General features: G+C 44.3%; 1 long non-coding RNA gene across 1 annotated transcript in view; it reads left to right on the top strand.

The window, feature by feature from the left end:
* The first annotated feature begins 11,071 nt into the window (after nucleotides 1-11,071).
* Nucleotides 11,072-13,088, top strand: part of LOC108584669 — a 340,166-nt gene continuing 338,149 nt past the window's right edge. Inside the window, exons 1-2 of the long non-coding RNA XR_001900048.3 lie at nucleotides 11,072-11,225; nucleotides 11,582-11,689. This is a non-coding gene — a long non-coding RNA (uncharacterized LOC108584669). The remainder of the gene's footprint in view (nucleotides 11,226-11,581; nucleotides 11,690-13,088) is intronic.

The raw sequence follows: 13,088 nt of genomic DNA on the forward strand, positions 1-13,088 counted from the left end.
CAGCAAAAACAAGTTTAAAAAAACACCCAAGTCGGCCAGGCGCGGTGGCTCACGCCTGTAATCCCAGCACTTTGGGAGGCCGAGGCGGGCGGATCACGAGGTCAGGAGATCGAGACCATCCTGGCTAACACGGTGAAACCCCGTCTCTACTAAAAATACAAAAAACTAGCCGGGCGAGGCGGCGGGCGCCTGTAGTCCCAGCTACTCGGGAGACTGAGGCAGGAGAATGGCGTGAACCCGGGAGGCGGAGCTTGCAGTGAGCCGAGATCGGGCCACTGCACTCCAGCCTGGGCGACTGAGACTCTGTCTCAAAAAAAAAACAAAACAAACAAACAAAAAAACACCCAAGTCATGGGATGCAGGCTGTTCTTGGCTTTTCTGAAGTGGACTCTTCTTGCAGGAAATAAATTTGGCCTGAACACTCCATAGTGGCTTTGGAGGCAGCCAAACCCAATGGGGGTGGCTTAGTCCTTTGTAAGTTTTTCAGCTCCTTAGTTACCCCTAAGTGTTCTTCACCTGTGAGTAAAATTGTTCTTACTCACAATACTTCAAGGCAAGTTCCCCAGCTGTTCCACCGTAGTAAAGCTGGAGCTGCCTCAGCCTTGGAACACTTGACTGTGTTAGACCTGTGGAGGCCCTGGAGCCCCCATTATTCTCCTATCTCCGGCTTTGCCACAGTTCGGATCCCAGATCGGGACTCTCAGGGAAGATCGCACTCTGCCTTCCTTGGGCGTCACTAAAGCAGGCCCTACCCATCACCTTTTCTTCTCAGACCCTGACAGGGTGTGTGATTGGGGACCTGGTCCACTGCCAGCAGCCCAGGCCTTGCCCTTCCTAAGGAGGCCGGGCGCGCCTGGGTCAGGCCCAGACAATGCAAGTATTAGGATATCAGCCGCCCTCGCAATGATCACGCGTTCAACGATTTTGTTTTCACGGCTGAGGGGGCTTTTTTCCAATGTAAATCAAGCGCTTTAGTTATTAGGGCCGAACACTAATCTCCAACAACCTTGACATAATGTGGCCGGGCGCGCCGGCCCACTTCGCACCTGCAGTCTGAATAGGGCTACTTGTCAATGGGGGACACGCTTGTTGCCCTGGCTTGCAAAGGAGGGAAGTGAATAAGTCAAGCTTTGTGAATGTCCATGCGCGCTCTCCCTCTCTCCTTTGATCACGGAAAATGTCTTCTAATTTGTCCTTTTTTCATTGTAACAACGTTTTCAAGGCCCTTTCTATTTTTCCAAACCACATTTTTATAAAGGACATAAATCGCCCCCCGAAAACAAAAGGGGCGCGCCCTGGCCAACTGGCGCTATCACGCTTCAGCGTTTCAGGGCTCCAGAAAGATTGTTGGTTCTTGAGGCTTCCATCTCAGCAAACACTGGGCTGGAAGGCCCCAGTTCTCCACAGCTCCAGATCTGGGCTTCTGGGAGGAGGATGGCGACTGGGCCCCTTAAAGGGGAAAGTAGAGGGGCCTCCTTTTTAGTGGGTGGGGGATGTAGACACTCAGAAGAGCAATGGGGCTAAGACTCATATACTAGGAACCCAGGGGAAGATGTGTCTTTTAGGAATGTGATGCAGATCTCCTGGGCTAACCGGAACTCATCAGGCAGTTTCTGGACTTCATGAAAGTGGAAAGGAGTAATCCACCTTTCTTACACAAGGCAGGTGCTGGCGCTCACTGCACTCTGACCACAGCGTTTTGCAAACTTTTCTTCCTACTTCACCTCACTCCCTCAATTGGCTGTAGTCCTGCATTCTCCAAAGAGCCAAGGGAGTTGTGGGGGCATATGGAGGGGCTTCCTGCCCACAGACAATACCCCAGATCTTTTGTGGGGGGCCACAGAGTATTTTGGGAAAACTCTCACCCCATACAAATCCTACAGGAAAACAGAGGATTAATACGATTTTATACTGGGTGGAGAAGCAACCTCTGTTGGATCTGGCTTTCACTTCGGGTGGGAATTCACTCAGTCTCTCTCTAGGAACACAGGGACATTAATGACGTTGATGTCTCATTTGGTGGGATATTAATTATCAGGTTGCAAATCAATGAGCAACCTCTGCTCTTCCTCCCTCACCTCCACTCCCAACATTGATTCAGTTTGGATTTTCACATGTTTTAAGGACCCTCTTGCCAAGAACACTTTTCTCCTAGTGTTTTAACTTCCTCCCTTTATCATAGAAGATCAAATAATTTTTCTAGTATAGAGATGTCTAAGACTTCTTTTTCTCTTCCTCCTTGGTTATTACTTTAGATCAGGCTCTGGGAAGAAAACTAACATAACCTACTAATACAGTATAAAACACTTTGATGTCTTGCCAAGAAACACACTTCCTTCAGGAGAGGAGTCAACATTTGTTTTTCACATTAAATGGCATGAGTTGCCAGTGGAAAAAAAAAATTCTAAGGACCACTTTTTAATTCGATGGATAGCAACCACAGGGGTCTAAAAGAAAATAACGACGATAGCTATAGACACAAATAACTAAATTACCAAAACGTTAGTATATCTCCCGGCTTCATTAATATGTAACAGACTCCCCAGTTAATCTCCAAAAGCTAGTGTTCCCCCTGTAAAATAGCACTCTGGGACGAATTGTACATGAGATCAATCACTGCTAATGCAGGAAGGTTTACTGCAGGAAAGAAAAAAAAAAAAAGCTATTTACACCTTCAAATAGAAGCTTTTCAGATTTAGGAGTAAGAGCCATACATCACCAAGAGTAAATGATTATGAATTGGTAAATGCGCCCTCCAGCGATTAGCTATGCGATGCTATTTATCATTTCTTGGGTGGTGATGATGGTGGAGGGTTTTTTCTTCCTCTCCTTTTCCTTCTTCTAAAACCATCTGACTGTTTGGAAGGAAACAATTGACAAGTAGAGGGGAAGAAGAAGAAGAAAAAAAAAAACACTGAGGGAAACTTTGTTTTTGCATATACTGTAAATCATCAAAGCATGGAGGTGCAGATTTAGGTGGGGTCACGTACAAAAGCTTAATAGGAAACAATGCAGCCATTTCATTGTTTCATTTATTATTAGGAGATTATTTGACTATTGGTGTTGACACCTCAGCAGGTATCATTTTTCCCCTCTCGTCTTCTCCTTTTACTCAACACTCCTCCCCACTACATTTCCCTTCGTGGGTAGTTTACCATCTGACAAATGCATTCTTATATCTATTATTATTCTTTCCCCCCTCCTCCTTTTTCTCCTTCTCCTTTTCCTCTTCCTCCTCCCTCTCCCCCATCCTCCTCCTCCTCCTCTTTCTTTCTTCTTTCTTTCTTTCTTTCTTTCTTTCTTTCTTTCTTTCTTTCTTTCTTTCTTTCTTTCTTTCTTTCTTTCTTTCTTTTTCCTTCCTTCCTTCCTTCCCTTCCTTCCTTCCTTCTTCCTTCCTTCCTTCCTTCCTTCCTTCCTTCCTTCTTTCTTTCTTTCTTTCTTTCTTTCTTTCTTTCTTTCTTTCTTTCTTTCTTTCTTTCTTTCTTTCTTTCTTTCTATCTTTCTTTCTTTTCAAGAGGGAACTTTCCTTTGTATGCGCGGGGCACGGCCTGTCTGAGCTGGCGTCCTTGCGCGTGGCAGTGTGTCTGCGCAAGATTACTGCCGGGAGGCCAGCTCAGCCACAGTCGTCCAGGGAAACGGCGCTCCAGCCAAGGCATGGGGTCAGGGACTCCTGGGGACCCTGCTTGCTGTTTGCAACACAAAAGCATATGCAGCCCCTAAACATTCCAAGAGAGACAAAGGCTGGAGCCGAGGACTGACTTTAACCCTGGTTAAAACTAACTCACAGCTCACCCTCTTGCCCGATAGAGCTTTTGCAGGGTAACGTGGGGGCTTTGAGACCCTCCTAGGGTCGGGAGCTCTCCTACTTACTTAGGCCCCTGCCTCTGCTGGGCTAGGGATCGGTGGTGGGGCAATTTCTTGTGGCAATGTGAAAATAGGTTCCAATGCAAAGTAGAAGTGTGACCCACGCCAATGAAAGGCAAGAAAGGGGGTCAGTGATCGAATCTTGGAGCTCAAGCCTTTCGAGATGCCTGTCTATCCGCCAGGAATGCCGACTTGTCTGATCCTTGATAGGAGAGGGGCGCTAGCTTTGCCTGAGGGTGATAGTAGCATGAGCAGCATGGCCAGTTGGGTCGCAAAACACCTAGCAGGAAAAGGCGGGTTAGAGCAAGAGTCTATAGTAAGGACTTCAGGAGTCCGGTTCGGTAGATCTGGGACTCACCTGCCCACACTTTCAAAGAAAGAGTTGGCTACCTGAACCTAGCGATGGTCCAACTTTAGCGATGGCCCACCTTTGGTAGCTGAAAGGGCTCTATGGGCACGGACATACTTCAAAGGCTCCAGTACCTTTGCACCCACACCCACACTTGAGGATGTTGAATATTTGAACGGCAGAGGAAGGTGAAGCTTTGGAGGCCATTTACTGTGGGTTGCTAGGATAGCCAACTGAAAGAGAAGAAACCAGTGCAACTGTCACATACTTCCAATGCCACTGTAATTTGGATCTAAGTTGGGTCTAGGGCCTGTTTCTTAGGTTGAAGAGATTTAATACAGGTGGGAGGGGGTTGTGGCTTTAAGTCTGTCACAGCAGGTAATGTTCCCTAGGGGATATTTCAGATAAAAGTACAGAAGGCCCAGTAGATTGTCTCAAGGTTATGAAACAAACTCAGGGCAGTGCCCCATAGGCAGGAAAAGGTCCCATTTCAGGCTTGCATTAGGATTGATTTTTAAAGCTAAAATATTTAAGAAAAGTATTGTACCTATAAATACAGAAGAAAGGAAGATTCTCTCCTTTCAAAAAAAAAGTTGTTAAGAATAGTTTGAGACTGAATCTATAGTATCTTATCATGCACTGCCAGTTTTAGAACATATTAAGGAAACACTACAATATAAATTTTGATCTGGGGAGTAGGAGGAGATATGAAATATTTCTAGTTTTCATTTTATGCTTTATTATGCAAACTTTCCTTTCATCTTCCTCCAGCAAATTTTCCCCAATTTTGATAACTCCTGACAGGCTAGTGTGCTTGAAGGGTTGGTTCGCACAATACTGATCATAATGGAATAGATATCTCTTTTACTTTTCAAAGTTAACACAGCCCTGTACGTTAGAAAAGAGAAATGGAGAGAAGGAATCACCTCACAAATTTGAAAAAGGAAACATACATTCATCTTATATCTCCCTCCCAAGAAGCCTTTAATACTTTTCACCTAACAACTCCAAAAAAGAAAAAAAAAAATTGAAAATACACCCTGTGAAATAAGCAAATTGGCATCATGAAGATTTATTTTTGCAACTCCAGCATAGTATTCATTTACTATTGTTCTTCAAGATTTTATCTAAAGTTTTAATTTTAATGTCATTATTTTCTTCTGTACAAACCATTTTTTATATAAAAGATTCCCTTTATGATATGTTTTCAATAGTGAAAGTCTCTAAAGATCTATAATATTATTATTTATCTGAATTTTGTAGCTCTGAGGGCTGTATACACGATGTAATTGCTTTAACATGTTTTCATAAATTACATTCAGAAATGTGTCATAGTAAATTACCTTTGTAATAAAATGTAAAAAATGCAAATGGCTGTTGTCTTTATTACGTTTTAAACCATTGGTTTATCTGCACTATTTCACTTGTCACTTGCACAATATGTTGGCTAAAGGGGCGGCACAGTTTGATAACAGAGAGCTAGGTCCTGTGTGTAATCTTGCAGGCACGTACAGTTTGGGTCATTTCCTCATCTCCCGCAGAAAAGACATTATCCAGCTCATATTTACATACTTTTCAATATTTGTCAAACAATCATAAATTATAAATTAATGAAATGTTCGACAGTCTTCAGAGATCAGACTAATGAAGACATTTACCTTTTTAGTGATTTTGAGTCTCATCTTTGTAAGTTTAATGACATTTTGGCGCTCACGCTTTATTAGGCTTTATTAGATTTGTCCTTCACTCCCGCTGTCATTCAGATGTCTCTACAGAAACATCACCTGCTTCAGGTATAAGAACAAATCGACTTTGACCAGGAAACATTAAAAACAGGGACTCTGCAACCTTAGTTTTACAGAATTAATGCCGAGTTGGGTTTAAAAGATCACTGGAAAATTTTACCCTTCTTAAATTTTTTAATGAGAGTGCTGTTATATTTATTTCACCAGCAGGCAATAACATGAATACTTCTGCATATGTACAGGCTGATATACTATGATTTCAAAGTGATTTACAACAGCATTACCAGAAATGGTGAAGATCAGCCCTGATCCTGATTTCATCTTTTGGAATTATATGAAATATCATTTGGATTAAGGCTGGGACACACAGTTACCAAATTACCTCACTAGTCCAAAGGTAGGGAACTAGTTTAGAACTGGTTTAAATCAGACAGTGGGACACCATCTCATCCAGTCAAGGAAAATAATAACTAAAAAAACCCTTCTCCCAAGTGCCACCACCCATTGGGTGTTACATTGACCTTGGATCTTCAGAGGAAACCCCAGGTACATGCCTGCTCAACTCAAGATAGAAAAGGGATGGTGGAAGCACCATGTGCCAATGAAGTTGACACATTTTCCTGGAAAATGTTGGCTCCCCATGCTCCCATTATGATTGATGGCCACTGGGCTTTTTAATAAAATTATAGGTGATGAATTTAGTTCAATCCAGAGAGGTCAAATTATCAACCTTGACTTAAGATTTAAATAGTTAATCACATGGAACAAATGCACATCGTCACCACCCATCCCCAGACAGGATGGAAGTGAGCTGGGGTTTTGGAGCCATCTGACTCTAAACAAAGGGCAAGGAGCCCAGGAAGTAGGAATGTCGATGTCTCTGTCATCAGGTTGGGTAATTTTATTAGCTCTCTTGCAAATTTCATCAACCCGTGTTAGTACACACTACCCTGTGGGGCTGCCAGACTCCGTGCTTTCCTAAGCCTCAACCATGAGGAGTTTTGTAGTATTTGGGATATTGTAGCATTGGTGAAATTTGGAAAGGGGTGCTGGAAGGAGCAGAGCATTTCCAGTCCTCACTTATCTTTAAGCAAAAGTGTGTGTGTGTGTGTGTGTGTGTGTGTTGTCTGTCTGTCTGTCTATCTATCTATCTATCTATCTATCTATCTATCTATCTATCTAGAGAGATGGAGCCAGACAGACAATTTTAGAGGCAGCGGCTCAGCTGCATACTTTTATTCTGGTGCACTACATCCTCTTCTGCCAACCTGGCATCGAGCATAGGTGAGAAGCATTCTCTGCATGGAAGGCAAGAGAACTCCCATTCCCTCTCAGAGCAAGGACTTAGAGTTTAGCCTTTGCCCCTTTATAAAAAATACATCAGGAATAAAACAGCACCCCTTTAAAAGCCACAATAAGAATGTATTCAAATGTTGGAAGGGACTTCAAAATATTTCCAAACACTACTTTTTTTTTTTTAATACGCAATGGAGAGTTATTAAACGGCTTCTTGGTGCAGGGGACATGGCTTCCATAATCATCAAAAATTGATACGTACCACTAGTAAAGTAATTATGCACCATTCTGAGGATAAGGAAGCCAGCAATTGTTAATCCACTTGCACACCCGTTGACTCGCAACATCAAGTTGCAAATAGCTTAATTAAGTCATACATGTGGACTATAACCATATTGCTCCATTGCACTATGCACAGTATATCTCAATTTATTGGGACAATTAACGCCGGGACCCCACCTCTGGTGGGCAGGAATGTTAGCCACCCAATGCCCAAGTTCCTTTCCATTGATACTGCCCAACATAGAAAGCCACAAACAAGTGAGAATTAAGAGAGAGATGGTGGGTTGGGGGTGGGAACATGATTTGTCTTGTGCAAACTTTTGGGGTCTCTGGAATTGTCTAAATGGAGCGCCACAAAAGCTGAGGTGAAGCAAATGAGTGCTTTGGATATACCACAATTTGTGAAGTACAAAACTGGTCAAGTATTTAAGTGGGTATAGTTTCTGATAGTTCCATGAAAATTGTAAAGCACAAAGCAAAGTTCATTAGTCATAGAAATCTTCAGCTCAGTAGTTCAGGGATCTGTCAGGACAGATATTTAAGTCAGCTTCACCCCACTTCCACACACATCTATTGGGCACAGACAGATTGTTTTTTCTGAGTTTAAACTACGGAAACCTTCGGGATTTTCTTTATCTACAAACAACCAAGACACCAATTTCTGTCCATGAATTTCTCTCTGTCCTATCTCCATTCTTCAGGGTGTGAATATTCCGATGACACTTTCCTGGGAATTCCATCATCTACAAGGTCAGGAACCTTAGCAGTAGGGGTGGGGTGGCTAGCTGAGGAACTGCTGCAGCCTAAGCAAGCAGCTCTTGGCCCTAGCTCGCTGCAGGTGAGATAGTCCAAAACCAGGGCTAGTGGTATTAGACTCTGGATAGTCCCTTCTCTTGAGGACGCTGAGTACCTGCTCAATTTCTAACTTGGGTGCCAGGCAGGGCTCCATTTTGAGTCTGAGGCATGAGACATCCTGGGAGTCGTTGTGGCAGTCAAGATTGGGAAAATATTGACAGAAAGTTTAGTCCTCACTGAATCCTCAGTTCTGGTAGATACCATTCTGCACTTCAAACCATTCTCACTTCAAACATTACAAATAAGTGGGGGAACTCCAAGCAGCAGTCAAAGCACCTCTCCTCTACGTGTCACTAAGTGCTGGTTGAAGTAAACCGGCCCCCAAATCTTGTGGGGTTTTTTTGTTTTGTTTTGTTTAGTTCCTTTGTCCTACAATATGAGGTCATTAATTTTGGCAGTGTATTTTAAAGGTGTGTCTTGGGTTCCGAGCTGCAGTTGTGCCTCCTTTTCTCAGGTCTGGGGGCAGCTGGAGGTCGCGACTCCCACTCAGGAACCAAACTCTCCCTACCCAGACCCCCAGCAGTCCTCCTGGGAAAAGAGGTTTCTTCCCGGCATTCTCTGCCAAAAAAAATACTTCAGTGGGAAGACTGGTGATGTGAACCTGAAGTAGGCTGTGTGCGCTGGTGGGATCCTCTCCGTTGCCGCGACGCCTTCCTCTGGTTCTCTTACTTTACTTCCCAAAAGTAGAAAAGTGAGCGCCTTATCTTTTCCAAAAGAGCTTCTCCAGTCCATCTTTAAAGGTTTCTTCCAGTGTCGGGGCATCTTTGAGAGACCAGGTTGGGGATACCCTCAGGTATTCTAGGGAGCTCTGCAGCCCAGCGCAGGGAAAGGAGGGAGTTGCCCAGACCCCGACTGGGTCGCGGCTCACACCTCTCAGCTTGTGGGCTTGATCCCAGTCGGGGAGAGGCTCTTATCTTGTGAGTTTGATTCCAGAATGGCAGAGGTGCAGGAAGGGCTCTCGGTGTCCAACTCTGGACACTTTTCAATCTTCAGAGCTAATAGAGTGAGGGCATGGGTCCAACAAACCGCTCGTTAGAAACCTATATTTTGTGGTAGTATCGCGGCAAAACCTACTTCAGCATTTATAATCAAAACAACAAGTGGCAACGCCCACAACACACCAGTATTTACTGTGGATTTGCTGGAAATGCTTTGTACTCACAGCTCTGTTTAAAACAAACAAAAAACTGATTTGAAACAGATTTTATGACTATTTTACAGATGAGAAAATGGAAGATTGAGGTAGTGGTTAAAAAACTTTGCTGGGGTCACTCAGCCTGAAAGTAACAGAGCAGGCACTTGGAGCAGTGCACTGCCAAAGGGTCCACTGTTTTGTTTCCTTGGACTGCCTGCCCACCCGCCTCCCCGCGTAGAAAGGCTGGGGCTCAGAAAATCCAGTTCAGAGTGATTATCTCCCCTTTCACTGCAGCAGGTTCTTTGAAGCCAGTATCACCCCAGTGTTAACCTTCAACCTGCAGGATCTCTCTGGTCCCCACTCCCACCATACCCCCAAATCCTTGCCAGTGAGTGATTGGCGAGGAGTGGTCTTCTGGGCTGAGGGTCCTCAAATTGCCAAATCCTTTTGAAAACCTGCCCCTTGCCACACTCTGTTCCTTAGCCTGTAGAGCTGTGGTTACGTTTGGGTAGGGTTCATTCGGAGGACTTCCTGGAAGTGGCAGCCGAACTCACACACCAGACTAAATCCTGTCAGGGCTGGTGCTGAAAAGTGGGATCCTGGGTGGCTTTCAATGCCCCCCCCCCCCACCACCCAACCTCTCTCCCCTCCTTCCTTTCCAGAGGAAAGGCTTCAGGGTCTAAGTTTGATCTTTGTTCAGACTTTCAAAGTAAACTTCCAATTTCTTTACCTCACTCTCCCCCCTCCACTTTTTTCTGCTTTGCCGACATCCGACTCCAAGAAAATGGCTCAAATAGGATGCGTGTTAAATTCTTAATTCCCATTCCAAAATCTGAGAAGCCACTGTGATCACCTCAGTTTGTGTGTCCCTCACTTCTAAGAAAATTATGGGAAGAAGTGCTGATGAATTTGCCGGGAATACAATGATCTGCAATTGCGAATACAGGAAAGGGAAGGATCCATGAGCGTGTAAGGTTGAGGGTGAGCCAAGCTCTTCGGGTTTTCCCCAGTTGTGGTGGGGAATGGGAGGGGTTGGAATGAACATATTTGTCCTTATATTCAAAAGCCACAGGTGGCCTGAGACGTCAAAGGTTGCAGGATTTGAACCTGGAACCGAATGGTGGCCTGCAATGAACCCGCCTACCGCCTAAGGGGTTCGCTTCACTCCAGGCTGCTGGCTCTGGAAAGTTTAACTTTATTATCAAAGGGGAAATTGAAAAGTGACTTCTGCAAATCCCAAGACAGGGTTTCACCAGCAACTTCTAGGGTGGGAAACCAAAAGTGAGGTGGAAAAAAGAGCTGGTAAATCAATTGGAAAAGAAAGAAAGAAAGAAAGAAAACAAAAAAAGATACACGCGGGATTAAATAAACTAAGAGACTCAGCCAGTGGAATTCTAGATCTGGGGTTTGAAACCGAGAGGGTCCCTCTACCTTTGGCCATCTGGCTGTTTTAAGCTCTGCCCCATGCTGTATAATTTTAGCTGAAAATCTCTTCCGTTGCAGCTTTGCTTTTATTGAATTCATCAAAAGCAAACTTTCCCTGAGTTTTTTTTTTTTTTTTTTTTTTAAGAAGGGCTAAAATAATACGCCGACCACTGTGACATTCTCCGCGCCCAGACCATTTTTCATAACGCCGCAGATCCGCTTTTGTGCCTCTGAGGCGACTAAACAGATGAATAACGAGCAAAGTCTCCCGAAAGTAAGCTAGCAGCTTTTCTCAGCTCGAAAAAAGTTAACTGAAATGAGAAGTGCATGTAAAATCCCCACACCCAAAGATGGGGGCTACACTTTTATTACTCTGAAGGACAAGGATGTCTTTTTAAAAGCAACTAACTGCCCACATCCGCACACGCGCGCGCGCGCACACACACACACACATTTGCTCACACAAACCACACAAACTTTAAGCCTTGTGAAGCTGCCCAGGTGGTGTGTAGGAAATTTTGGTAGAGAAAGAAGTGAGAAGACTTTGAGGCAGATTCTAGCTGGCAAGATGTGACAAAAGTAAGATCTGGTTTTATTTATTTATTTTTTTATTTTTTGTTTTTTTCGCAGCTAGTTTGAAAGTTGGTTTCTGACAAGAGGAAAGAAAAGGCTGCAACAGTAAAGGAAGACTCAAAGTGTTAAAAGGACTCTCAAAATGTAGTATTGTGGCAGGTCGGGGTAAGTTACATTTTCTTCTGTTTTCTCTTTGGTTTTGGAACGCAGTGAAAATGCACTGTGGGGAGAGCTTTTCTGTTGTTTTTAAGAAATGAGAGAATACTCCAAGCTCCCTTCTAGGATGACTTCCTCCTGCGACTCTGCTCTGTTTTTGTGGGTGTTCTGCAGGGAGGCCCCTTTCTCCTAGAGCCCTGTCGTCATAGACCCAGAGGCCCTCAAATTCTGAGTGGCCGGGGTTTGGAGAGCTGCGTTCGGGTCGTAGAGGCAACAAGTCGTGGACTCTCTAGCCCCAGGCAAGCGCCGCATTGCGCCGCAGCTGAGCCTGTGGCTCGCCTGACTCAGGAATGAATTTTGCACGTGTAAACTACTTGCCTGTGGACGCGCACAGCTGTGACTCTGGGGTTTATCAAGGGAAAAAACTATTGCCTTAAATGGACGATTTGCAAAAACTCAGCCATTGGTTCTTGCCAAATGACTATTGATGCAGAGTAAACCCTACCGGTTGGTGCGTGCGCACGTTTGTTTAACCCTAAAAATATTCCACTTCCGAGTTGCTCAAGTTGACATCCACTTGAAATCATTTGTATTTTTTTTTTTTTTTTTTTTTTTTAGGGCTGGAAAATAACTAGGCATGATCTGTGGGAGATGGCTTAGATACATTGGTGGGGGAGGCATATTTCACTGGAAAGTGATGCTCTGTATTCGCTGAATGTAGGAAAGTGTCCCAAAGAAACGCGGCTCCCAGTGTGCGCGCGTACCACATTTCCACAAACGTCTGTTACAAATGCACTTTCCTGCCACTAACCTGCGGCTTTGAGATTCGATTCTGCTGTTTGAATAATATTATTCTTCTGCATGGCATGGAAATTCAGACGCCAGCAATGAGCGGTCCTTCATTTGAGTACCTGCAAGCATCTGTAGCAAGCTACATTTTATTTATTATTATTACCTTTCCGCTACCAGAAACGTGGAATAAACATGTGCTGCCCCAGAAGTTGGGCGGAGCTGATCCAGATGTTGGCAAACACGTCTTTACCAGTTGTATTTTTGAGGAAGCCCAGAGACATGGACCAAAGATCCGAAAAGAAATTGACAAGGGAACTGATCAGAGGCGATTTTGTTCATTAGCAGGAGCGACTCCCGCGCTGGGTCTGGCGGGGGCGAGCATGTAAAATGCAACTTTTGCTCCATTGGTTCTCTAGGTGAATTAGCACATACTGGGACTGAACAGTCCTTGACCTTTGCCTTTATGTTTGCGCAAATGTTTGCCTAAAACACAATCGGCCTTGACAAGAGAGCATGCTACCGTGTGACACTGCCTATTCACCAGATAGATGTTCCCTGCCACACACGACCCAGAGAAGCTTTTTAAATAGCTTAGGTATTTGCACAAACTGTATAA

Source organism: Papio anubis, chromosome 2 (genome assembly GCF_008728515.1).
Source record: "Papio anubis isolate 15944 chromosome 2, Panubis1.0, whole genome shotgun sequence".
Taxonomy (NCBI): Eukaryota; Metazoa; Chordata; class Mammalia; order Primates; family Cercopithecidae; genus Papio; species Papio anubis.